The sequence below is a fragment of the Chlorocebus sabaeus genome, chromosome 8, assembly GCF_047675955.1.
Source record: "Chlorocebus sabaeus isolate Y175 chromosome 8, mChlSab1.0.hap1, whole genome shotgun sequence".
Taxonomy (NCBI): domain Eukaryota; kingdom Metazoa; phylum Chordata; class Mammalia; order Primates; family Cercopithecidae; genus Chlorocebus; species Chlorocebus sabaeus.
The window spans coordinates 130,649,461-130,673,748 of record NC_132911.1 but is presented as its reverse complement, the minus strand read 5'-3'; the positions used below and the strand labels follow the sequence as shown (position 1 = coordinate 130,673,748).

The 24,288-nt window shown below is 41.4% G+C and overlaps 1 long non-coding RNA gene across 1 annotated transcript in view; it reads right to left on the bottom strand.

Moving 5' to 3' along the window:
* Positions 1 to 2,500: 2,500 nt before the first annotated feature.
* LOC119624864 (uncharacterized) overlaps positions 2,501 to 24,288 on the bottom strand; it is a 292,341-nt gene continuing 270,553 nt past the window's right edge. Inside the window, exons 4-5 of the long non-coding RNA XR_012093754.1 lie at positions 3,835 to 3,981; positions 2,501 to 3,403 (exon numbers count right to left, since the gene is read on the bottom strand). This is a non-coding gene — a long non-coding RNA (uncharacterized lncRNA). The remainder of the gene's footprint in view (positions 3,404 to 3,834; positions 3,982 to 24,288) is intronic.

Sequence of the window (24,288 nt, the reverse complement as noted above, 5' to 3'; positions counted from 1 at the left end):
AACGGCTCCACCACCCCTTTAATCCCTCCACCAAGATCCTCCTCAGTTCTCATTCTGTCCAAGTCCAAAACTTACTCTAGTCCTAGGTTTTGAGTGTGACAACAGGGTAGTACGATCTTTTGTAAAACATAACAGAGCTAACATCTATAGAATCTCTACTATAATTATAGCAAGTCACTATAATGCTAAGAACTTCATGACTAGTTATCTCCTTCCTTATACCACTCTTTGAGTGGAACTATCTACTCATATTACCCCATTTTATAGACAAGGAAAAGTCCCTAAGGTCACAAAGTAAGGAAACGTGAAACAAGGCATCCAGTACAGGAAGTCTGAGTCCTTGGTCTCCGCTGTTAGCTCTGTGCAGTGCTTCCTGCTCTAGATTGCATGTGAGTCCCTCAATGGCATTATGAAGTAAGCGCTATCCTCTCTACTAAGGCCAGAAAACAGGATGGGAAGTTAGAAGCCAGGATCAAGCTGAACCCATGTCTTACAGCAAGGGATCTGATGAAGAAGGGGAAACAAAGACAGCCATTGTATATCAGGAAATTTACAATGCTATGAAGTCAAATTGAAGAACCTTCCTACCTTGTGTAAGCCCTTGCTCTAAGTGCAAGGACTTGATCTTTTCATAAATCACAGATAGTAATTATTTCTAGGTAGTATGACACCATGGAATATAGACCTCTCTGAGTCATGCCACACCCTCACAGCAACATTGACCCCAGAGGCCATCTCTCAGTGTCTCTTGAAGGATCTCCTCAATCCCACTTTAGTGGGCCCAGTTGCAGTCCCAAGGGCTGGAAACCTAGTTTCTCTTCTGCTGTATGTCACCTAAGGAATCTCAGGCCTGCTAATAAAACCATCTCTTTGTGCCAGTCCATCCTCTTAAACATGCTGGGATCCCATGTGTTGGCTTCTCTGCCTTCTGGTGTACTTTGTGAGTGCTTAGTAGGGAGCTGGTCTAGAGCTCTTTGTTCTCTATAGTCCCCCAATGTAGTCAGCACATCACCCCCTTGAGAGCAGGAGATGTTACGAGTTACAGCCCTGGCCGCCTTTCTCCTCCATCTCTGACATGCTTCTCAGTCCTCTGGGCTCAGAGAGAAGGAGCCTTTCCCTGTGTGAGATCCTCCTTACCCCAAAGAGCGCCCAGCCCTCCACTGCCCCTTCCCCATGTTAAACTAGCAAACAGATGCAGGGAGGCAGAAATGATAAAGTAAAATCAATTGATAGGTACCTAAAAATATTATTCTTTTTATCCTTAAATATCCAGGTTCTCAGTCACTAAATACTGGAGCAGAAATTTTGCTTTCCACTTTGTAGATAAGAAGAAAAGCCAAAATGGAGAAAAATAAAATTGGGGGCATATCCATGCCGATATATCAACACTGCAGGTAAATATCTATCTAGCGTCCATCACTTCAGTGACACTATACTTTGGAAATCTGTCAAACTAACTGTATCTTCTATTTTTCCTTTGAGGGAGGCTCTGCTTGTCCCTGCCCCTTAAGAAGGGGTGTTTCTCCAAGTTCCTTTCCTTGGCAACCTTCTTTTTATTTTTTTCTCTACTACTCTGTGTGTGTGTGTGCGCATGCATACGAGAGAGAGAGAGAGAGAAAGAGAGAGAGAGAGAGAGAGAATTCACCCACTCTTCACCCACTCTCAGAACTTAGCCATAATCTTTAAGTATAGATTCAACACATCTTTATACCTTGCCCACTTTTCTGTCTTCTGAATAGTTCTATTTTAAAGGAATGCTGGTTCCTTAAACTAGGCATTCAGAGAACTGCAGACTAGTCTCCATGGCATTGATGTTCTAGTTTCTGTTTAAATCATCCTTTCCTCAAACATCTTACTGTCTCACTATTGGTCTTCATTCAGCAATCCTCACCATGCTCGTTCCCATAGATTCTGCCTTCTTGGCCTTCCAGTTTTATTCACATGTATTCCTCTCTCCATCTCCCCAGCTCCCTTGCTTCATACCAGTACCTCACCACTTCTCATTGGAATCCTGCAGTGGGGTCAGGTAGGTGAGATAGAGTATAAAGAAAATAGGTTCAGGCTGGGCACAGTGGCTCACACCTGTAATCCCAGCACTTTGGGAGGCCGAGGTGGGTGGATCACCTGAGGTCACGAGTTCAAGACCAGCCTGACTAATATGGTGAAACCCCATCTCTAAAATAAAAAAATTAAAAATAAAAAAAATAGCTGGGCATGGTGGCACATGCCTGTAATCCCAGCTACTCGGGAGGCTGAGGCAAGATAATTGCTTGAACCAGGTAGGCGGAGGTTGCAGTGCGCCAAGATCATGCCACTGCATTCCAGCCTGGGTGACAGAGCAAGACTCCATCTCAAAAAAAAAAAAAAAAAAAAAAAAAAAGAAAGAAGAAGAAGAGAAAATAGGTTCACATTCCATCTTAGTATCCTGGCATCCTAGATGCTCCAATACCTGGCCCCAAACAGAGTTGTTATCTTATCCCCTACACTCTTACACATTCTCCACAGACTTGCTGAATTTGGCACTCATTCTCCTTGGACATGGGCTCTCCTATTATATGACAGGTAACTTATTTTCTGCACTGAATGAGTTTCCCAAGCCATTTCCCTTTTTGCAATATATCTACCAACCAAGACTGTTTTTAGATGCCTCTTTTGTGAACCAATTCTTGATCACTGTCTTGTCTGAAGCCCAATAACCCACTGTTTTCTCACCTCTACAACTCCCCCTGAGACAGAAGAATGTGTCTTCACGTTGGTGAAACTTTCTTTAATCCCCAAATCCAGGTTAGGTTAGGGCCTCCCACTGTGTTATCTCAGATTTTAGGGGAGAACCCTTATCTCTCTTTGACTTCCTTTCTCTATAGACACCACTGAGAGAAACATATTTGGTTTCTTTCTGTATCCCTGACTTCATTCCCATGGAAGAAAGACTGAAGCATTTTACTTGTGGGTTGGGGATAAGGGGCTTAGTTCATCTTGACTGCTGCTTTTCTTAGCTCCTCCCTGATCCTCTACCTCCAGAAGCTTGACTGACTGCAGGAAGTATCCATTGTGATCAGCTTTCCACTGGGCAACCACAGCTTCTTCCTTTCCAGGAAGCTTCAACTGTCCCACTCTGCCAGAGTGGGGTAGTCACAGTACATTGAATGTGCTAGGCTGAATTCTAGGCCGAAATACTGTTGGTAAAATCTCTAGGTGACAGATGTGATATTGCATTTCCCAATCCAGTTTCCATCACTGATAGAGCTGCCATGTTGCTGCCGATGGTTCTCCCCTCAGCCTTTCCATGGACTCAGGACTTCATAGGGAGGAAAAAGCAGTATCTCAAACCTCCTTCGTGATGACATTCAGTATGATCAATGCCAGTTTCTTTCCCTGTCTCTTCTGTCTAGCTGGTAAATTCCTGTAAGACAGAGACCATGTTCCTTTTCATTTTTGTATCTCTCGTGTCTAGCACAGTATCTAGTTCAATAAATATCTTAACTAAATTGACGGATAGATGAAAACTTTATGCCACCCTTATGGCTCATACTATATCTTATAATAGCAATGCATGAATAAATGGATGAATGACATATGCTCGTATACTGCCTACAGCATATTCTGATTCCTTTCACATGTTGTCTACCAACTCGAACGATCTGCACCTCACAATTTTGCAGTAGGTCTACTGTGGGAGAACACTCGCAGCTCTTTCTCCACTGCTTTTATTTGCCAAGGCTCAGAACACTGGAATTTTGCCAGGGAAGTACAGAACTGTTCAACCCTATCACCCAGAGCTGAATCATCCACAAAGCATCATAGCATCAAAGCTGATGACAACATCCCACTCACCTACATCGTCTTCGCTTTCTGCTTTTCATTTCTGCCTTCGTAAATTTACTATTCTGTCTCTCGCTGCACTTTAAACCATACTCGTGTCTTATTCATCCTTTCTTGTCACCAAAAAGCTGACACAGGCATTCAGGAAACTGGTGTTGTCTATAAAAGAAGAAAACCATTTTTTTTTTTTTTTGGTTGAATATTTTCCTTCAAACACATGTCCTCTTTTCCAGATGTTTAGTTGTACTATTTTTAGCCTGAATTAGGTGTTCTCCTTTCCAGACTTCATTTCTGTAAGCAGAGGGAAATACCCAGAATAGGTTCTCAGTTTTAACGGACTAGCCATTGCTTTATTTATTAATTAACCATCTCTATGGACTGAGTTGGTATTTATAACAAAGGAAGCAATTGCTAAGTTGAACTTGGTTTTCATTTCTAGACTTCTGGACCATGGCCATTTGTACAGGGAAAAAAAGCATCTAACAATCCCACGAGATTTTAAACTTAAATTATCTTCTTGCATTAATCATTTACTAGTACTAAATAGACACTGTATATGCTTTCTTATTAGTTACTCATTGCTGTTCAACAAACCACTTTGTAATGTTCAGGCTTTAATAACAACCATGTGTTATACCTCATGAACTTATAGATCATCTGAGAAGTTCTGCTATTCTGGACTAGGCTTGGTTGATCTTGACTGGACTCACTCATGCATTTGTGGTCAGCTGAGTGTTAGGTAGGCAGCTATGCTCACTGTGGCTGACCTTCTAGCTTGTATGTTTGAGGGTGGCCTGGTGCTGGATGACCTTGGCGGTGCCAATTCAGCAATGCCTTGTCTCATCCTCCAGTACACTAGTCCAGGCTTGGGTCCATGTAGTTGGCAAGTTTCCAAATCCAAGCAAGCTCACTAAAGAGGAGATGCAGAGACCCTCAAGAACTTTGTAAGGGTCTACTTGAGGGACGTTTGCTAACATCCTAGTGATCAAGGAAAAGCACAATTCTGTCCAAAGGCAGAGGGCAGAGACTACAAATTACAGGATAAGGTCAAGAATAACAAGAAGCCAATAAGTGGGGCTATAGATGCAATTAATTTATCACTTTCCAAACCCTCCTTCTGACTTTGTGTACCTCATAAAAACACATGTGTAATGCCCTAATTTAATCCTTCTGGAGATAATACTATCATCATCATGAACAATGACAGCCTTCCTAGAGCACTGACCACTACAGTTAAACTACAAAATAAAGGTGATTTCATTGACACAATAACCTATAAAGTAGACAGTAGTATTATTTCACGGTCAGGTGCTTTAACTCCAAACCTCATGGGCTTAAGCATCAGACCAGTCTTCCTATAAAAGCAGTTATGAAATTATGCCCCCTGGAGAAACACATACTATGACGACAGTCTTTTGCCATACTTTGTTCTTACCTCCCAGTAAAAACTCTGGCAAAGAGTATATACACCAAGTCTCTTATTGTGCAAATTATTTGAATTTCCCAGGAGTATATGAGTATACAAGCATTTGTGAAATTGAAAGATGCAATGAAAAATATAATTCAGGGATCATTCACAATAATGGCTCACAAACCATTTTGTGCCAAGTCCTCAGGCCTTTGGAAACTCTCCAAAGTCTCTCAAATTGTTGCCGGGCAACAACAACAGAAATGGAAGGGAGAAGAATCTGCTTCTGGAAGCAGCCCTCAGCCCTTGGCCCAGCTGTTCTAGGCCTGCTTTCAGGGATCCAGGAAGAAAGTGATGAACCCATGCAAACTTAGGGCAAAACTAACCATATTTAACAGTAGGTGAGAATGCAGAAGGGCAAGGGGAGAAGAGATACCCAGTGCTTAATAAAGAAGCTGTCATGTCTCATGGAGGTTGACTTAGGATACACTTTCATATAATAGACCTTCAACAAAATCCTTGAAGTAAAATTCACTTCATCTAATGACAATGTTATTAGCCTCCGAAATGATCAAGACGGTTCAGAAAGATAGTCATTAGGTTGCTGAGATTTCATCAATAAAGGCTAGGCTATGGGTAGAGAGGGACCTTGTAAACTATATCACAGTGCCTCATGGAAGTTATTTGTCGTGTATGTTTGCTCCATGGCCCCTGGGAGGGCCCCAAGTAACAATCTAGGCCAAGGATTTAAAATTTTTTATGTAAAAGACCAGATGGTAAATATTTTCGGCTTTTCAGGCCATATGATCTGTTGCAACTTTGTACAAAGGCAGCCATAGGCAATACACAAATTAATGTCTATGTCTGTTTTCCTATAAAACTTTATTTACAAAAACAGATAGTGACCAGATTTGGCCAACAGGCTGGAGTTTTCTGACAGCTGGTCTAAGCAGTCAGGAAGTCTGTGAAGATTTGGGGCATGTAGCTGTAAGCAATAGGTCTGGCTTCTGAGCAGGGTGAAAACACTTTTTAAATAATATGCAATTGTAATCTGTCCAGCATGGTTAAGAATTAAGTATGTGACAACCGGTGGCCTTATGTGACAACTGATGACAGTCAAGAGAAGATCTCTTGTTCCTAGAGGAACAAGACTGACCACAGAAAAGCCTTGTCTGCTCTCAAATTCAGTGCTTTTTTCAGCCAACCAATACTATAATACTTGGAGATCTAAAGGCAGGAAGATGAAATTAAGTCAATTACTTAAGAAGCACTGAACTCAAAGCAAGGAGAGCTGAGGTCCAGTCCCAGCCTTGCTACTTACTATCTGTATGAGTCAGTTCTTTTAGGACTGTGATCAAGTTTTCCCCAGCTATGAAATAAGGGATTCTGGTGTTTCTCCAAGTGTCATCTGAATCAGAATCATTTAGGTTACTTATCCAAAAGGCAGATTTCTGGGATCCACCCGAGACCTCTATTGAATTATAATCTCTGAGGTTTGGGGCCTGGTAATATGTATGAACAGCATGAGCTCTGGGGATTTTAAAATCCAGTAAAGTTTCAGACCCACTGGACAAGAAAGATACTGTTCTAGTACACCTTCCAGTCCAACGTTCTGGCCTCTCTGAAATCTGGTTAAAGTATATCATCTTCTGTTGTTCTCAGGAAGAAATGCCTGTTAACTATAGCATACACATGAAATTCAATGGAGCCTTGTGGAATTTTGGAAAGAATAACCAGCCTCATCTATATCTCTATTTGGAGAAATGGCTTCTTGGCTTGGGCTAATGTGTTATTTGACAATCAGAAGGGGAAAAAGTCATAACTTCACTCTCGTTTCCTCAGGCCAAAATGCAAATTTAAAACTCATTCTGAATGCCTTTCCAGGGAGGTGGCCACAGCTGATGAAAGACCTCATGCTTGTTGCAACAGGCCCTGGTAGCTGAATTTTATCCCTGAAACTGGCATAGCTTCCTTCAGCTCAGCAGAGCAGCTGAAAGGTAAATGGTGCATACACATGTGTGCATGTGTGTATAGTATATATGTGGGGGTGAGAATTATGTATGTATGTGGGAGTGAGAACATGTGTGTATGTGCATGGTGTTTGGTTTGTGATGTGTATGTTGGTAGTATGTTCATGTGGTGTGTATATATGTGTTTGTCTGGTGTTTGGTGTATCCAATATGGTGTTTGTGTATGCGTATACAGATATATATATGTATTTGTGTTGTGTGTGGTATATGTGGTGCTTTTGTGTTTGTGGCATGCGTATATTGTGGATACATGTGTGCATGGTGTTTGTCATGTATGTGAGCATGCCTGGTGATTGTGTGGTGTATGTGTGCTTTGTGTATGGTATACGTGGTGTTTGTGTCTGTCTTGGGTGTATGTTGTATGTATATGTGGGAATGTGTGGTGTGTATGGTGTTTATACATGTATGTATATGTTTAGGGAGGGTCGTGGAGGGGGATTGTCAGCCAAGAGAGTCAAGGTTCATAAATTCAATAGGTTCTACTATGTGCCAGCCCTAGGCTAGGTGATGAAAGTACAGAGATAAGTTAGAACAAGTCACTACCCTGGAAAACCTCAGAGCCCAGCTTGCAAATTTTCCCAAGTGTTATAAGCCAGGCACTTGCCTCACATCATATTTATAGCAACCCCTTTGAGATAGAGATTGTGATTGTTATACCCAGACCGTTTGTTCCCCAAAGAAGACCACCAGAGTCCAGAGTCAAAGCCAAGCGGCAAGGATCTTTACTACAAGTTCGAACTTGGTCCCTGCATTTTACACCATACAAGAGGGCCTCGAACAATGCGAGTGCTTGCTTTTTATAGCCCGATGTAAACAGGATACGTAAAGTTACAGGGAACAAGGTAGTTCTCTTGGTTACTGCATTACAATTGGTTAACATTATACATTTAGCATTCCTTATCGGAGATCTCCCAGGTGATGTTTTTCTGAAGTTTGAAAGAAATATGGAGGAATGTGTTTGTGCTGGGCTCAGGAAGTTGGGAGATATATGGGGGATGTGCCTCATTCCTTTCATGATTATTCCCATTTAATATCCAGGGAAGACTGGGACTAAGGAAGGTTAACTATGGAGCACTGTAACAAACCTAAAGAACTTGAACCCAAGCGGGTTAGATTCCAGAGCCCATGTCACTAGCCCCCATCATCACAGTAGCTAACTTTTACTGAGTGCTTTGCATGCTTCATGATCTCATGAAGGTTCTCAGGACAACCCCATGAGTTAGACACGGTTACCATTCCCACTATGCCAAGAAATGAATGGCCCAAGGCCACAGAGTCAGTTAATGGCAGAGCTAGGATTCGGACCTAGGCAGTCTTGCTCCAGGTGCCTGCTCCAAGCATTTTGTTCCTTTGTTTATCAAAGAGAGACAAGCATGGAAATGAATGACAACTCAGAAGGTGCTTGTACAAAGCTTAGAGGAAGGAAAAAAATAACTTTCAAAGGACTCCGGGGAGGGTTTCCTCCAGGAACTGTCATCTATTTTCTTGTACTTACAAACCTGACTCTGGGAGAAATAGCAGAGTCCAAGTTTTGACTGTGACTTTAAAGACCGAGGGAGAGTTTGATGGTTGTAATTTCCTACCTGTTTGATTTGTCCTTGGTTGGACAGGGAGCCGGGAGCCATGTTTTATCTCTTTTTTCCTTTTTTTTATTGAACGTAAACTCCCTCAATGTAATGTAAAATGCCTCTACCAGTCGCATCTTTTTATAGTGTCCCCTCTTCCCTAGAAGCTAGAGAGTAGTTAAGGGCAGTCAAGTTTGCATAGATGGAAGCAGGGACCAGGGAATATAAAAGGTTTGTATAAGCAGAATAGTGGAGACCAGGGAGCAAGGGGCTGGGGCATTGGAGAGAGAGTCTTATTGTATATTTTGTTCCCAGTTCTGCCAGAGTTTCTAGCCTTCTTTCCAAAGCAACTGGAGATTATTTCATAATACACTCATGAACACACTCATGATTTCACAAAACACTACATGTTTCAGAAACATAGGTCTGACTAAGCTAAAGTCCCAAAAGATAGTTTTACCCTCACAGGCTTGGGTTTAGCAGCACAGGACATTAATGACTGGAACCAGAAGTCTTAAATGTGTTGTAATTATATTGTACTTGCTATGTAAAAAAAAAAAAAAAAAAAAACTTTGAAAACAAAATGTATAAAAGAATGATCAAACTTAAATATTTGCAGAAACTGCACTGAAGGCATTTTAGTAGGCCAAATGAATCAACTCCTCAAATCACCTGGAGAGTGTGAGAGTGTATGGGTTCACGGGTGTGTGCACACATCACTTCTGGCCACCTTGCTTCTGCATACTTCCACGGTTGGGAGGTCACTGCTTGCCCAGCAAGCTAATCCACTGTTTTGAAGCTCTGATGGTTAGGATGGATTCCTTTTGTTGTTGTTGTTGTTGTATAGCTGTTGTTTTGAGAGAGTCTGGCTCTGAAGCCCAGGCTGTAGTGCAGTGACGAGATCTCAGCTCACTGCAGCCTCCGCCTCCTGGGTTCAAGCGATTTTCCTGCCTCAGCTTCTTGAGTAGCTGTGCACCACCACGCCCAGCTAATTTTTGTATTTTTAGTAGAGATGGGGTTTCACCACGTTGGCCAAGCTAGTCTTAGAACTCCTGGCATGCTTCAGTCTCCCGATGTGTTGTGATTACAGGCATGAGCCACAGTGTCTGGCAGGATGAATTCCTGATAATATTCACCGTTTGTCCTAGTTCTGACTTCTGAACCTATGCAGAGTCAATTTCGAATACTTTTTAGTGACTCCAAAACATTTTTGGAAGAAAGACATGAAAAGCAAACATGTATATAAGTAAAATGAAGAAACAAATGGATTTTTCTCCACCTAAGAGCCCGCTGATGATCTAATAAATTATTGCCTAATAAATCCCTCTAGGTAATTTCTTTTTATCTGGCTTAAATATCAGTCTTGCTTGTCTTCAGTGCCCATATCCCAAGTCACATGACTCTCTCCCCGGACCCACATGTGTCTTCACACATGCACACGCGCTGCCAACTGGCAGGCTCAGCAATCCTTGAACACTCTGATGGATATTGTCCCTAGGTAAAGTGTGATTTCCTTAGGAGACTCCCTTTAGAGTTAACCTTGTTGACTGCTTCAGCCCTGATCCACCACTGTTACAATTGCTTCATTTCATACTCCTGGACCCCACTCTCTAACTTATAGCTTGGTACAACACCGAGTCTCGTTGCCATTTCTAGACTGTGTCCCTGTCTTAAACCACTCTTCTTAATGATTAAGTCCACTCCTATCACACTTGCTCTTGACTGAAGCCTTGATCCCAGGCTCCTAGTTGATGATCCTCCTGACCCCATGACACCAGGCATTTTAACACACCCAGGTTTCATCTCAATCAAGCAATTAAATGCTTATCAAAGAGGCCAATGTTAGATATGAGTTCTAAATTTCTTTTCAAAAAATATGTCAGTATGTTCAATTCTTTGCCTTCTACTTTTAAACTTAACTTCCTCGTAAAGCAATGTTTTTCAATCACCTACTCCACCCTAACTCACCTGCTCCACCCTACATTCCAATCACCTGCTCCACCCTAACTCATTCCAATTACCTGCTACATGCTCTGCCCTGACTCCCACCAAAGCACTCACCCTGTCATTCTCTTCAAATTAGCCAATCAAAATTAGTTTAGCCTGTGCAGTCTAATGCTAGCCAATAGGAAAACGACACAGCAGCAGGGGCCACATGCGTCAGAGATAAAAACCCCTTCCCCTCCCTTGTCCAAGTGTGCGCTCACCATTGCTCCATCCATAAGGGTGTACCCTTCTACATAAAAATAACTTGCCTTGCTAAAAATTAAAAAATATACAAAAATTTCTATTTTTCTAAAAAAATATAAAAAATGCTATTTCTTTTGCAACACCAAAACTTTATGTATAACACCAAGAACAGACAGATATGGTCAGTAGCTAAAGACTGCCCCATTACAATGTATATGTATTGAAATTTACTATCTTCTAGCCTTCATTTCTCAAGTTTTTCCTCCAAAATCATCTGAAGTAAACTTCCACATCCTTGGCTGAAATTGACTCACATGGCATCAGTTGCACCTGATGCTTTGCTAGCCTGGCACCCTATCAGAAAAGGAGGTGAATTTGACATCAGCTCTTCTTATATTTATGTAATCCATACCACTTCTTGGTGATCACTGCTTCCTTCTTTAAGTGATGAAATTACATATACATATATATATATATATAGAGAGAGAGAGAGAGATACATAATTATTAATTGTAGAGTTTTCTTGGGGGCAAATATCAGACTTAGATGTCCACCGTAGCATTCATCTTTTCTTCCTTAACATTGAATTTGTCCATCTTCAGTCCCCTGAAGTTCACCTCTGCAGTTCCTCTGAGATTACTCACAGTTAGTGGTTTTTTTAATTCTTAGCAGGAAAAGCATGAGATTTAGATGTGACTTTCAATCTTGTCTCTTACTGACTAATGTATTCAAGGGGGTGACCATGGGCAAATAATTTACTTTCTTTGTACCACAGTGGCCTCAGTTGTAAAATGGATATAATAATATTTGTCTTCTAGGGTTGTTGTGAGAAAGGAATTCAATAGCATCCCTAAAGTACCTGATGCAGTGCCTGTGTGTCTTTTCATAAATAGCTATCCTTGCCCCTTGGGAATCAGCTCTTTTTATTTCTGCATCTTGACCTCACGTGGAGCTTCCATATCTTGAACTCTGTGCTTCCACCGCATTTCCTCACGTATCCTTGTCTCCATGTTCTTCCCTTTCCAGATGGAAGATCATTCTCCTTGACAGGGATGACACATTTTACCAGATGAATACAGCTCTGTTTTCTCGTTGTCATCTGTCAGCATTATGTCTTCTGCCCTGAGCAACGAGTCTCTTCCTCCCTTACTCTCTTTATTGTGAAAGTAGCTTTTAATGAGTCTCACTCTCACTGCCAGTACCCCTTTTATCCTGAGTGTTCTTTACACCTCTCAGTTTATTCACAAGAACGTATAAAAGGCTTCTTATGTCCAGTATGCACTCAACGTTGAGGACACTGATGAGCAGAGAGACAGGGTCCCTGCTGTCACGCATCTTCTAGTGAGCATTGGTTTCCTGTAGCTGAAGCTGGGTTTAACTTGTACCTCAAATCCTGGGGTGAGTGTAGCACATGATGGAAACAGGATTCCAATCTAGGTGACCTTTCTGCCATATGATGTTGGCATAAAGAACACTTTTTGAGAAGCCTGACCAGCATCAAGGAAATATTATGAAGTGGGCTGTCAGGAGGCCCCATGATCCTCCTTCTGACATCATCTGCCTCCATTCAATAGATTATCAACTAATCCTTATTAAATGATTACTGGCTAGGGTAGTTAAGGTATAACTGATAACAACTAGGGTACGAACCATTTCTGGTGAAAATGGAGTGGCTTATTCATATCTATTTCCAGAGAGAGTGAGAAATGATTTAAGTGTCTGTCCTTCCATCACTTAACAGTAAGCCTTAATTGAACGTTTCCACAGCCCTCACGCATTAACCTCTAAATACACTTGAACAAAAGATCCTTGTACTCCATGATTACACATGCTTGTGTGATCCACATCCTCATATGATTACCTTATGAATCCCCTCCCTTCTCTATTCATTCTCCACGTAGGGAGGTGTAAACAGTGCTTTGGAGCAGTGGGTAGGAGAGCTGGGCTACTGTCTCGCTCGTGTCACATGGTCACTGTGTGTGACCGTGGGGGACATTGCTGCACCATTTCTTCAACTGTAACATGAAGGAGCGGGCCTCCGAAAACCTTAAAAGAAGGTTCTGCTCTAAAGTTCCAAGTGGTTAATCACCCCAGTTTGAGAGACAATTGGCTGTAAACAGATGTTAGCAATCTGCATCCTGCCCAAACACAGTTAGCTCTGTAGAAAGAGGACAGAGCTCAAGGGGGCTCCTAGGAGGTCTGAGCATTCATCTTCTTGCCTGAGAGTTCACTGACTCATTCAGACAGTATTCCTGGGGAAAAATAGAACTGGACCTATGGCAGGGGGCTTGCAGCCTGGCTCTGTCACTTATGTGCTGTGTGGCTTTAAGGAAGCCATTCACCTCTCTGATCTCTGTTACTTCCTCTGTAAGTCGGGCATAGTGGTACAGCCGTTCACAACAATGGCAAGTGTAGAATTTTCATAAGACTAAAGTATTGATCTGATTTGAAGACAGCCTGGTGGATCTTCCTTGAGTCTGTAATTGTGAAGGTAGCAAGTACAAGCACAGTGAAATTACTTACGTTGCTTGATATTTGAGGTAGTTTAATGAGGTCACTGAGGTAGGCTGTGTGAGGTCGTGGGACTCAAGGCTCCTCAACTTACCCCCAATGGAACCGTGGTTATTCACAGAGCAACTGAGACAATTCAATGTGATCCCATAAACCAAAGTGCCCGGCACGTGCTCAAAGAAATACAACAACATAGTAGTTTTGCATGTGAGCCTGCCTTGTGCCAGACCCCAGGTTAAGCACACATAACTGAAGTCCTTTGCCCTGCAATATGGCACACCGTAAGGAAGCAAGATAGCATTTTATAGAGGCAGCATCTAAAAAAACAATGTAATCCTCTCTTAGGAAATCCAGCCTTAGCTTTTAAAGTTTAAGATCGCTGAGATGACAATGTTTCAGATGGTTGCTGCATGGCTCAGTCAACACCTGGTTAATGGTGTCTACAGAGTGGAAGAGTCAGGATGTGTTCATCCAGCTTTAACACTTAGAAACTGAATGCGGGCCTGGCACCTAGCAGGCCCTCAATAAATGTTCAGTTAATGAATGGATGAATTAGTAAGTTAATGTATAAATGGAGAAAAAATATTTTATGAGACCAGGGCTGTGAATTTTCAGTTTCACACTTACTCAATCCACAAGGGAGTCAATCCAGAGGCAAAATTCACGGATTCACGTATCTCTCCTGAGATAACACATGTTGAAATGTCATCGGAATAAAATATGTGAAATTTTTGTCATGGGAGTACTTCCAAGTATTTTGATTTTCTTTTCTTTTTCGTCTTCTTTTTTTTTTTTTTTAACTCTTATTTCAGCCCTGGCAAATCCTACTCAGAGATTAAAAACAAAAACTTCCAGTTGGGCATAGTGGCTCACACTTGTAATCCCAGCACTCTGGGAGGCCAAGGCAGGCAGATCACTTGAGGTCAGGAGTTGGTGACTAGAGTGGCCAACATGATGAAATCCCGTCTCTACTAAAAAAAAAAAAATTAGCTGGGTGTGGTGGGTGGTGCCTGTAATCCTTGCTACTTGGGAGGCTGAGGCAGGAGAATCACTTGAACCCAGGAGGTGGAGGTTGCGGTGAGCCACTGCACTCCAGCCTGGGTGACGGAGTAAAACTTTATGTCAAAAAAAAAAAAAAAAAAAAGAACTTCCTAAGTAACAGAAGTCTCTTTTCTCAGTTGGGCATGTATCTGCCTAAAATAAACATGAACAGTTTCCCACCTCTGTTGAAACTAGATGTGACCACATGACACGTTCTGCCCAGTGGGGTGTGAGCAATGTGCTGAGGGTGGCTTCCTGGAATGTCTTTAATGGGAGGGAGCTGTTCTTGCCTTCCCCTTTCTCCTTGGGTGCTGGCTGGAAGGGCCAGCCTGGTTAATGAGATGAACTTGGGAATGGAAGCTACGTGTGAAAGAGTAAAAGCTAGGAAGACTTTAGTCCTGAATATAACTCCTTCAGACCTTGCCTAAGAGAGGAATAAACCTCCATCTTAAAAACAAACTAAACTGTGTTTTGGGGTTTTGCCTGGCACATAGTTGAAGCTAACCCTGACTTATAGAGTAACACTCAGAAACTCTGGAAATGCCATTCACACAACATGATCCAACAACATGAACACTGGGTTAGGAGTCAGCAAACTTGAGTTCTGAGCTTTTAGCACTATTTAGCTTGTTGATATTCAACAAGTCATTTCCTTTCTTACGGTTCAGTTTTCCATTCGGTAGAATACAGGCATTAAATTAGGACTTCCTCTCCGATGTTACCATCCTTAATAATTCTTATAAGAATATAGCAGGAGCTACTGTATGAAACATCATATCAAGCTTAAGGATTAGGGGAAAAAAAATCTAGTGTTAAACGCAGTCAACAAATATTTGTTGTGCACCTAACTCATGCCAGGTACTGCAGTAGGTACCAGAAATACGGAGGTGAACTAAACAGATACAGGTCCTGCCCCTGTGACGAATGCTATCTAGTTAAGAGGAAAGGCATTAAAAATATTGCTAAATGCAATGGCAATGAAAGCCAAACTTGACAAATGAGATCTAATTAAACTAAAGAGCTTCTGCACAGCAAAATAAATTATCAGAGTGAACAGGAAACCTACAGAATGGAAGAAAATTTTTGCAATCTGTTCATCTGACAAAGGGCTAATACCCAGAATCTACAAAGAACTTAAACAATTTACAAGAAAAAAGCAAACAACCCCATCAAAAAGTGGGTGAAGGATATGAACAGACACTTCTCAAAAGAAGACATTTATGCAGTCAACAAACATATGAAAAAAAGCTCATCATCACTGGTCATCAGAGAAATGCAGATCAAAACCACAATGAGATACCATCTCACACCAGTTAGAATGGCAATCATTAAAAAGTCAGGAAACAACAGGTGCTGGAGAGGATATGAAGAACTAGGAATGCTTTTACACTGTTGATGGGAGTATAAATTAGTTCAACCATTGTGGAAGACTGTGTGGCAATTCCTCAAGGATCTAGAACCAGAAATACCATTTGACCCAGCAATCCCATTACTGGGTATATACCCAAAGGATTATAAATCATTCTACTATGAAGACACATGCACACGTATGTTTATTGCAGCACTATTCACAATAGCAAAGACTTGGAACCAACCCAAATGTCCATCAATGATAGACTGGATAAAGAAAATGTGACACATACACGCCATGGAATATTATGCAGCCATAAAAAAGGATGAGTTCATGTCCTGTAAGGGACATGGATGAAGCTGGAAACCATCATTCTCAACAAACTAACACATGAACAGAAAACCAAACACCACATGTTCCCATTCACAAGTGGGAGTTGAACAATGAGAACACATGAATACAGGGTGGGGAACATCACATACTGGGGCCTGTCGGGGGGTGGGGGACTAGCGAGGGATAGCATTAGGAAAAATACTTAATGTAGATGATGGGTTGATGGGTGCAACAAACCACCATGGCACGTGTATACCCATGTAACAAACCTGCATGTTCTGCACATGTATCCCAGAACTTAAAGTATACTAATAAAAAAAATGCTAAATGATTATAAAAAGATTTGTATAAAAAAGAAGTGTGTATGCTATGACACCATGGGTTAGCAGGGCATGACTTGGTTGCGGGAGGAAGGAATCAAAGGAATGCATGCAGGAATGTATATTTAAACTGAAATATGAAAACTGAATGGGGCTTAACTAGGTGAAGAGTAGGAAGAAAAAAGTGCTAAAAAATCAACTTACAGGAAGCTTAAGAGTTTCATAAGGACAAGTTGATCAGGCTTATGAAGCCAGAAGAAAAGACTCATGGGTTTACTCTTTCTCAGACCTGACCCTGTTAGAAACTGATACATCCAAGCAAAATTTCCACCCAATCCTTAACACTTCCACTTTTCAACTCAGGAAGATATTTTTTCTTGAAGTTGCAACACTGAGCATTTTTAGATAATCACCTTTTCATGTGTACTGCAGTTTTCAATTAACTGTGTTTGCAAAGCAGGGTTACATGTATAATCTTGGGTAATATAGGCAGTAGATAGTACTATCCTCAGTTACAGGGGCAGAAATGGAAACTTGGTGAGATTAAGTTACATTCATGTGGTCAAACAGTTACGTGGTGGGACCTCAACTTTCTTCATCTTCTGGCCAGTGTTCTAACCATCCCTCTCTTTCTAGGGCAGAGGTCAATTGCCCATATAAAAGTGACTCTCAGGAAAGTAACTAATTTTGAAAGGAATGTTGGCCAATTAACCCAATAATGCTAGTTGGAGAGATTACGGTCAAATGATTTCTTCATCCAGGATCATTTTAGAGCATTTTGGAATTCAGATTTTGGGATTTGGGATGGTCAACCTGTACTAACTCTTTCTAGAGGGGTGCCCATGGTTAAACAAGACTGTGCATGGAAAGCAAATAAAACACTGCCTGACACACGCAGGACCTCTATACCTGTCAGGTGCAATTACGATTATATGACCCATCCTTCAAGACTGAGAGCTATGGGGGTACTTCCTTCAAACTGCTCAGATCTCTCAAGGTTATATTAACTGTCTTTCTTATGTGTGCCCCTGGTTTATCTCTATCACAGGATTGACGATAATATATTTTCATTGAATAGTTACATTTCTCTTTACCACAGATTGGCTGAGGAGACAGATGCCATGTCTCCTCTATATTTGTATTTGCAACACATAGCACAGAACTATTTTTATTTATTTGAGATGCAGTTTCGCTCTTATTGCCCAGGTTGGAGGGCAATGGCATGATCCTGGCTCACTGCAACCTCTGCCTCCTGGGTTTAAGCGATTCTCCTGCCTCAGCCTCCTGAGTAGCTGGGATTACAGGCATGTGCCACCACAACCAGCTACTTTTCTATTTTTAGTAGAGACAGGGTTTCTCCATGTTGGTCAGGCTGGTCTCGAACTTGCAACCTCAGGTGATCTGCCTGCCTCGGCCTCCCAAAGTGCTGGGATTACAGGTATGAGCCACTGCGCCCAGCCCAGAACTGGTTTTGTAAAAGCTTAATAATGCTCAATGCACCAGATATAACGTCAGCATCAGCTTCTCTTCAAAGAGGTGCTTCTGGCTCTTTTTCACTCCAAACTAGGTAAGTCATTCTGTTTTATTCCTCATAACAGCAACACTTTCGCATTTCACAGCTCTATTTACCTTATCAAATCCTTATACCCCCACTAGACTGGAGGCCCCCTGAAAGAAGCCACTCCATCTGCAGGGCATCTCCCGGTGTCTATCTGCTGAAAGAATACATAAACAGATTGCTGAGACTGCTCTGAGAAATGAACTTACTAGAAATTCAGCAATTGCACTGATAAAACAGTGACACGGGCCTTGAGTGGGTGGCCCGGCCTTGCTCATGCTTCCTGCTTCCTCCAGAGCTCTACGCTTGCACAGCCCAAATACTCTACTCTCTGTGTGGCAAAGTTTTGGAATTTGGCTCTAAAATCAGGGGAAAGGAAGCAGAGGGGCCAGGGAGTCATTTGCAATGACTGTCCTGAGATTCTGTTTCATCATGTGCATGCACTTAGTGACACATCAGGGAACTTTCTTCCAGGAGCAAGCTTTTCTCTTCCCCTCCACTTGTGCATATGTTGAAAGATCACACATACGTTTTCAATGAAGTCACTGACGATCATGGGAAGCCAGCAGTAACAGCTGGTGTGTCCGAATTACCCGGAGGCGATTTAATCTTTTGGCCTCACATTGGGAAAGCAGTTTGAGGAAGGTAGGCTCCTTTAAAACAACAACAACAACAAAACTGAAGATACAGGACAAGAACAACAAGGAGAAATTGTATGGCTTTAGGCAGCTGCTGCTGTTACTAAAAGCTAGGAAAGGAGGCAGGAGGGGCCTGAAGACTGTGGATGAAAGTGAGGGTTGTTATCAACAGCAGGGTGGCCGGGACTAGCGCTCCTGGGAGAATATCATTTCCTTTGTGGAATGAGATACCAGAAGGCTTCCAACCCCCAGGAAATCAGCCTAGGGCGGTCTGTGATTGAGGATCTTTCTGATCTGTAATGCCTGGACTCATAAACAATGTCAGTATCACCCATGAGAGATGAGTAACAGGAGAGGCACAATTAGCAGGCCAGAGAATCCTGAAAACAGTCATTTAAGTCTTGAAGGATGTGGGCAGCAGTGTGGTACAGCTGTTGAGCATGTCAATTAGGGATTCAGAGGTAGGGTGGGGGAGAGAATGCCATTCCAAGGAGGCCAGCACTTCTCACCCTGACTGCTGGCACGGCAAGCTACTGTAGCATACACAGGGCCTCTTCCCCCACCGCGCCCCCGACTGAAAAAAGCAAAAGAGAGAAGAGGATCAAGAGGTCCCAGATATGAATTTCCTGCTGCACTTAGAGAGCTACATGTTTAGCCAAGATTTCATGATCAGATTTTTGCACATCAGTTGTTAAAAGAAACTATCCTTCAAAAGTAAAGTTTAGTTTTCCCTGAAACTGGAACATTTGCTTAATCAAAAGGAACAGTGCACCAGGGGAAATGACCACCTCTGCTATTACAAGTAATGGGATTGAAAATTTCCTATCATAATTTACTCATTAGTCCAAAAAGCTTTTTTATATCACAGTCACAAAGATAAATAATATCTAGTTCCTGACCTTGAAAAATGCACCAGTAATATGGTAGAGAAAGCCACATAAACAGGTAATTACAATACAATGGAGCATGCGCTGCGATGGATGTGGGTGCCCACTAAAGATGGGAAGGATCAAGCTGGGCTGGGCCTGGAAGGCTGAGAATAGGAGGGCAGAGGGCAGCAATAAGGAAAGGGAGGGTAAAGCTAATGAGGTGCAGAGCAGTCTCCTTGCTGTGTTTTTTGCATATAAACTTGTGCGGTCCTTCACTGCTCCTTAAACATATGCTAATTAGTACTTTTCTCCTTTCCTGAAATTTTTCAACCTTCTTTCATTTTTTCCTGTCAACAACCTTCCATTCCGATTTTACTCATTCTTGCCATATGCTTCCTGCCTGTGAATGTCAGTGCCAGTGTCACTCCTGATGTGTGGAATGCCCTCCCAGGATTTTTAGTGTCTCAGTCCACCAATCATTCCAATCTTCTACTTTGCCTCTTGATATGATTTGGCTGTGTCCCCATCCAAATTTCATCTTGAATTGTAGCTCCTATAATCCCCACGTGTCATGGAAGGGACCCGGTAGGAAGTAACTGAATCATAGGGGCAGGGTTTGCCTGTGTTGTTCTCATGATAGTGAATAAGTCTCACAAGATCTGATGGTTTTATAAAGGGGAGTTCCCCTACACACACTCTTCTTGGCTGCCGCCATGTAAGATGTGCCTTTGCTTGCTCTTCACCTTCCACCATGATTGTGAGGCCTCCCCAGCCATGAGGAACAGTGAGTCCATTAAACCTCTTTCCTTTCTAAATTACCCAGTCTTGGGTATTTATTCATAGCAATATAAGAATGGATGAATACAACTTCCTATCTCTAAAACCTCCCTCCTGAACTCATGTTGCAAAGGTTTTTGCTTTTATTTATTTTTGCTTGACAATGAACAAGAGAAAATATTAGGTAGCTGAGGAAGTTAATATAGAAGAGGGTTCCTATTTCTTTGCAAATATTTCCAGGAAAGTGACATAACCAGGGCTTTGAAACAAACTGGCTTTTCATTACTATTGCCTCATTGAATACTCAAATCATTTTTACTTGAGGCATACAATAAAGAGCTGCACATTGGGTGGTAGTACTTTTTGACTTCAGGATGTTTTAGAAGATTTGGGGTACTTTTATCTCTCAAAATATTTCCCTTTTAGAAATTCATCGCCACCCCACCAACCACCACCATGTTCTTTTTGAGTTGGTCACTCATATGATCCAACCTGTGATGACACAGGGTTGGGACCATGACTCAAACTGGTCAATCACAGTGTACCATTTCCCTGGCCATAGGGATTGGTTTAGACATGAGGACATGACACAGGCCAGACAAAATCCTGAAGCCATTGACAAAAATGACCGTCTGGTTTATCTGAATCTGCTAACAGCATGTGAAGAACTGGGTTGTAATCTTGGACAGCAGATGGAGAAGATTTAAGTGAGAATCAGCTAACACAGAAAAGCAGGAGGAAAGAGGGAGAGAGAAAGAAAGAGACGAAATGAATTTTTTGTCTTTGAATCCAGCTATGTTCAAAACTAGAGCCACTTTCTTGAACTTCCCAGATATGTAAATCTTTTAACTCTGCCTTTTGTTAAGTTGATTTCCATTAAGTTTGTGGAGTTTGTAAGAAAAAACATTTTTTCAAATAGAATTGAATAGACATATATCACACTGATGTTAATAACATCTTAGATGAAAACAGGTTTATCAGAGTAAAGTGGAAAAAAAAATGGGTTATATAGTAAAAAAAGAAAATGAAAAAAGACAACTGAGACAATACATGATGAAAAAAGGCTCAATTTGCCAGGGTAAAAGTAGCAATCCTAAATACATACACACACACATATATATACACACACACACACACACATATATATATATGCCAAACAACAGAGCTTCAAAATAAATGGAGCAAAAACTGGTAGAGTTGAAAGAAGAAACAAACAATTCCAAAATTATACTTAGGGACTCTGACATCCAATTCATGGCAAATGACAAAATGACTGGATAGAAAACCAGCAAGGACATACAGGAAAATGACCTCAACTTAACTTGAGAAAGAAATCTGCAACACACCTACATGCTTAAAGGTGAAAAACTCAACATGTTCCCCCTAATATCAGGAACAAGGCCAAGACATCCACCCTTTCTGTTCTTATTCAACACAGTGATGAAAGTGATGAAAGTTCAAGCAAGCACAATAAAGAAAGAAACATAAATAAATAAAAGGCATACAGATTGGAAAGGAAGAAATAAAATATCCCAAAGAATCTACCAAAAATAAAATTCTCCTAGAACCACACAGAGCACAAGATCAAGACAGAAAATCATTCGCATTTCTATACACTCACAACAAACATTTGGAAACAAGTTAAAAGCACAATACCATTGGCAATTACACCAAAGAAAGTGAAATACTATGGTGAAAATCTGACAGAAGATGTAGAGGATCTCCCTTCCAAAAATTACAGGGGCCTTTTCTGAACTAGTGAAAGTTCCTTTGGGCTGTTCTCACGTCTGTCTAGAAATTTTCCTGTTTCCTGCCTGAATTCCTGGATTCTCAGATGATTCTTGTCTTCCTGTCCAAATCAAGAGATGTCAAATGAGGACCATGATAAAGCCAGTTGTAAGTTTTCTGATGTCTGCACCAAGAAACTCACACTTAGTGGGATGTCTGCTGTCAGGGAGAACCAAACCAACCAATTAGGAGATACCTAGAGCATAGTCTTCAATGCCTGGGAGGATGGGAGACAAGCAGAGATCTTGGTTAGTAAAAGAGTTCAAAATCTATTTGTGAAATCAATGTTTATTCACTTAATTAGAAATAAATATGTAAATAAATGGAATTCTGTCGAATATCTAAGTAAGACCCAGTTATGGCACATGTTCTATTTTCTCTTTAGTTTCGGCTATACATATGCAGGCTGGTCCTATAGATAAACTGTGTGTTACAGGAGTTTGGTATACATATTATGTTGTCACTCAGGTAGTAAGCATAGTACCTGACAGGTGGTTTTTTGATCCTCACCCTCCTCCGATCCTCCATCCTCAGGTAGGCCCCGGTGTCTACTGTTCCCTTCCTATCTGTTTTATTTTAAGCACTTTGCTAAGTATCTTAGCAAGTTGAATCATCATACCAGTTGTGTTAGTCGAACATCATTATCCTCATAATATACATGAGGGAGCCAAAACCCAGAGATACTAAATAACTATTTGAAAACAACAAAGCTAATAGAGCCTGGATTTGCACCCACACCTCTGACTCCAAAATGTATACTCTTAACCAATATGGTACCCTGTCCCCCCAAATTCTCAGAACATCCCATTCTGGTGTAGTCATGATTGCCAAAGCAGGAAATAGCATGTAAAGCCAACAAATGTAAATCAAATATCTTCAGTGAAGGAGAGACTGAATGAGCCACATCTTAAAAATATGGAAATATATGCAAGCCTCCTTTGCTAGAATAAACTTTGAGTAATGCTGAGTAAGCCAAACACTTTGGAAGTACTGGCAACAAAATAAGCAATTATATGCTAAAAGGACAGAGGTCATTCAATGCTAAAGGAAGAAAAATAGTATAAGCTTATTCTTGCTTCCTCTGGACAAAACTGGGGTCAGTCTGTAGAAGCTGCAAGGAGAGAATTCTCAGCGCATAGTCTAAGAAATTCTCAAGGAAGAATTTACAAAATTATTTCTTACAAAAGGTTTTTTCAATAATTATCTAACAAAATTACAATTTCTTTAATAAAACAAAATATTCTTTTGGAGAAAAATTAGAAAACACCAAAATACAGAAAAGATGGAACCCAAATCTTTCATCACTCCACTACACAAACGCAATAACTGTTAGCATTTAGGTTTTTCAGAAAGAGGAACATTCTCAATGTCAAAATGGTCCAGTGAAGGGTAATTGCTTTCAAAGGTAGTGAGTTCTCTGTCACTAGAGGTATGTAAGCAAAGACCAGGTGGCTAGTGGATAGGGGCTGGTATAGATGGATACAACCATAAAGTGGGCAGAAAGTGGGTCTGGACTGAAAGACATTTAAGAATGCTTCCAACTTTGAAACTACAGAAATCTATATGATCCAGGAAGAAAGCAGAACCCGGTCTGGTTTATTTATCAAGGATTATTTGGAATCTAGAACAGATTCTAGCACATGGTAGGTACTCAGTAAACATATATTAAATGAAAATGAAAGAATAAAGGAAGGAAGAGGGAGAGAGAAGTAGGAAAGATGGGAAGGAAGGAGAAGAGAGGAATGCCTGATTAGGGAGCAGGTTCCAGATTCAAGCCCCATTCACTCATAGATCCTCAGCCATTCATTTAGCTCCCGCCATGTGCCAAGCACTATCCTCGTTACAGGGATTCGAGATGCAGTCCCCTAGCTCAGTGTTCACTTTGGAGTCCCTTTCCAGTCTGACAGTCTAAAACGGGCCTTGTCTATGGGTGTGGTGGTGGTTAGGGAGGTTTGTCTCCATGAGGCTTGGGGCCCAGCAATCATTACAGGAAAGAGACACGTTTGGAAAACGACAGGTGGTTGGAACACCTGTGCTGTGTGATGTGCAGAGGTGTCTGTGTGTGGGGGGGTGGGCACGTGTCAGCA